Source organism: Lipotes vexillifer, unplaced genomic scaffold (genome assembly GCF_000442215.2).
Source record: "Lipotes vexillifer unplaced genomic scaffold, Lipotes_vexillifer_v1.1 scaffold539, whole genome shotgun sequence".
Classification (NCBI taxonomy): Eukaryota; Metazoa; Chordata; class Mammalia; order Artiodactyla; family Lipotidae; genus Lipotes; species Lipotes vexillifer.
This window is the reverse complement of record NW_006789542.1, coordinates 465,916-469,627: the sequence shown is the minus strand read 5'-3', so window position 1 is coordinate 469,627 and position 3,712 is coordinate 465,916. Positions and strand designations below refer to the sequence as shown.

Below are 3,712 nucleotides of genomic sequence, written 5' to 3'. Positions count from 1 at the left end.
CTGGGGTGAGGGATGGAAGGGGAAGAGGGCACACCCTTGGGTGGGAAAGCCTGGTGGGTCGGAAGGGGCACTCTGGGGAGGGCAGGGGCCTCCTGAGGGAGAAGGGACTGCCTGGAGGAAAGAAGAGAGTGCTGGGGAGACAGGGCCCCCACCCTTTGAGCATCCCTTCTCCGTGCCCCCAGAATCCAGTTGGAAGACAAGTTACATGGGATGAGGCCTCAGGCCCTGGGAGCCTGAGAGTTTGGCTCCGCAGGCTGGCACTGGATATGTGGGCACTCTCCAAGCTCCCTGGGGATGATGCTGTCCCCACCCCGTGCAACCAGCCCAGTCCCAACTGCCTGACCGCAGTCTGACTTCCCTGCCCCACAGGGAGCCCTGGTGACCCCTGTGCTGAACCAACCAATCTTCCTGTCACTCTGTCACTATTTCACAGTTACAGCTCCTAGTCTGTACCTCTGGTCACTGCCTGCCTGTGCCCTGGTGGTTGTCACGAATCACTGCTTCTGCCCATCACCGCCGAATGTCACTACCCCTGTCACTTGATGTCATCACGTGTTTCCTGTTGCTTGAGACCACCGTTACATGGTCACCTTGTCTGCCTGTCACTCATGTCACTGTCACAGCAACAGGCCATCACTGCGACAGCAGTTCTGGGTGCAGTTAGAGCACGTGGTGACTCCCTTCTCTGTCCGCTTTCACTCCTGCAGTCATGGGCTGAGAACCTGCCAGGTGTCAGGCAGCAGGAGCCGGCAGTAAACCAGGAGGACAAGCCCCTGGCCCCGGAATCCAATGCTCTAGTGAGGGAGGCCAGGCCATCAGCACACAGGGTCTCCAGTACGGGTTCGGGGGGCGGCTCTAGCCCCGGCAGGAACCCCCTCTGCCCGCCCTGTTCTGGGCAGCTCCCTCTTCCACCCCACCTCACCCCACATCCATGGCCATCTTGGCCCTCTTTGAGAGGGCCGGGTGTTTCCCACTGTGAGCTCACCAGGGCCTGGGCCCGGCCTGGACAAAGACGTAAGGAAGCTGGGCCACTCGGTGCCACCTGTCACGCTATGCCTCTGATTCTGTAACTCTGTATCTCCCCTCCCACTTCATTTCCTCTGATCATGCAGGGTCAAGGTTGTTCCTCCTGCTGATATAGCACGGCTAGAGTGGAGTGGAGAGGGGAGGGGAGAGGAGTGAACACCACCCCAGGGCCACTAGGAGTGAGAAATTCAGAAAGAAGGGACTTCTGGGTCTATTGGGCAAAGCAGCAGCAAGAAGGAAAAGTTGCAGCTGGCAGGATTTAGGTTACACGTCGAAAGAATTTCCACGGATGAAGGAATGACCAAACCTCATGCAGAGGTTTCTGAAGGAGGGATGCAGGGAAGCCCCGGGGTCGTTGAGAGTCCCCTGCCGACATGAAACAAAATCCAGAGCCCCCTTCCCCAGATCCCTCTCATTCCACGCTTCTCTCTCCTGTGCACAGTCAGAACCACAGAGCATGGCAAAGTTGCTGTTTGCAGAGCCAGTGGCTGTTTGCAGTCTGTGTGTATTAAGTGTTCAGCTCTGTTTCAAGAATTTGAGGATGTTTTGGTCTGATCTACGCAAACTGCTCATGTTAGCTAAGCCTGTCACATGCTGCAGAGTCTGTCATCTTCAGAGACAGTCCGTGTGTGCAGAGTCTGTCCTGGGTTTGCAGAACATTTGTCTTATCTGCAGAGCTTCTTTCTGTCCTGAGCCTGTTTTGAGAGTGTCTTTTTTCAGAACCTGGGTCTTTTTAAACAGTCTGTCCCTCTTTCTTCATGGATAAGATATGCTTTTATTGCAGAAGCGGCCCTGAACGCAAGCCTATCCCTGTCTCCGGAGCTTGTCCCGCGGCCTTGGCTGGGACATCTCTTTCTGCCTAAAGACACCGTCCCTGTCTATAAAGCATTGTCTGTTTACAGTTCCTGGCCCTGTCAGCAGAACCTGTTTCCTCTGCAGGGAGTATCTCTGCCTCTAGACGCTGTCCCTATTCATAGAGTCTTTTCCTATTTCAGAGCCTATTCTGTCTGCAGAACCTGAGCCCTATTTGTACAGTCTGTGACATTTTTCAGGGCCTTTGCCTATTTGCACAGCTTGTCTGAACTTCCTGGATAGAAATTCTTGTCTGCTTGCAGGCTCTACAAAGAGTTTCTTCACTGCCATGTGTCACTGTGTCTGGGAGCACCCCTGTCTTTCGACAGAGCACATCCCTGTTGGCAGAGCCCATGCCTGTCCGCACAGTCTACTCCTAATTCCATGTGTACTTGTTAACAGAACCTGTCCCTATTCATGGAGCCTTTATCTCTCTCTAGAACTCATCCTTTTCTAAAGCCTGTCCCTGTTTGCAGAACCCGGGCTCTCTACCGAACCCAGCCCCATTTTAAGATCTTGCCCATGTCTGGGGCATCTGTGCTGGAACATGGAGCTGATTTCCTGGCCGGCTCCTTTCAGCACATCCTGCCCTCTCTGAAGACACTGTCACTGTTAACAGAGGCTGTCTGTCTGCAGAGCCTGTGTGGGCTTACAAAACCTATCCCAATCTGCCAAGTCTCTGTCTATACAGGCTTTGTCTGCAGAGCCTGTGTCTTTTTGCAGAGCCTGGATTGCTCTGCAGAGCTCACGATTGCTTGCCCAGGCTGTTCCGATCTCCTTGTTTGCAGGATTTGAGGCTGTTTCCCAAGGCTGTCCCTGCATGCAGAGCCCGACCATGCCTAGAGAGCTTTTGCCTGTTTCAGAGCCTGCCTCTGTCTGGCAAGCACTTCTCTGACTGGTGATGCTGTGTCTCTTTGCAGAGCCTTGCCTATCTATGTGCCTGTTCATATCTGCAGAGCCTGTCTCTTCTGCAAAGAGTCCCTGTCTTAAGGGTTTGTCCCCATCCACGTTTGCAAAGCCTTTCCCAATTCTGCAAAACTCCTCCACACCTGCAGAACCCGGGACTGTCTGTAGAGCCTTTCTCAGCGTTCATAACCTTTACCTGTTTGCCCAGCTTGTCTGAATTTCCCTGGGTCCAGTCTGTGTCTCTTCACGTAGGTCATCCTTACAAAGGTGGTCCCTGTCAACAGAACTCATCTTTGTCAGGAGAACCTGTGCCTGTTGCATCCCTTTCTTAGGTCTGAGGAAGCTGTCCCTTTTCTCTGTAGGTGCTGTGTCTCTTTGCATGGTTATCTCCTAACTGTCTGAAAGACCTACGCCTATTCGCCTTGTGTGCAGAGCCTGTCTTGTCTACAGGATTCTGTCTCACTTCAAGAGCCTGCCCCTGTTTGCAGAGTCTGTCCCTGCCTACAGCACCTGTTGTGACTAGCAGAGCCCTCGCCTGGCTGCAAGCCTATCGCTGTCTACAGTGACTGTCCCTGGCTGCGGATCCTGTGTCTGTATGCATAGCCTGTTTCAAACGCCCTGTCTGTTTGCAGAGGTTGTCCATAGACTCAAAGCCTATCATTGTCCACAGAGCTCAGCCCTGTTTCAAGTACACAAGCACAGATGACAAGGCACGTCCCTGTTTGCAAGGCCTCTGTGCCTACGTCTGCAGTACCCTGGTGTCCTGGTGTGCTGGCCCTTTTGTTTACGCAGCCCTCCTCATGAGAGGCACAGGCTATGATGAAGCGTCTTTGGAGAGCTGTGCATGGGGAGAGCTCTTGCTTAGAGCCCAGAGTACAGGCGGCCAGGGCCTGAGGACTCTGGCTACTGTTCCCTCCCTCACTCTTTC

At 53.8% G+C, this 3,712-nt stretch overlaps 1 protein-coding gene across 1 annotated transcript in view; it reads left to right on the top strand.

Moving 5' to 3' along the window:
- The first annotated feature begins 1,485 nt into the window (after positions 1-1,485).
- VILL (villin like) overlaps positions 1,486-3,712 on the top strand; it is a 16,406-nt gene continuing 14,179 nt past the window's right edge. The window contains exon 1 of the mRNA XM_007462693.1: positions 1,486-1,550. The gene's annotated coding sequence lies outside the window, so the exon portion shown is untranslated. The remainder of the gene's footprint in view (positions 1,551-3,712) is intronic.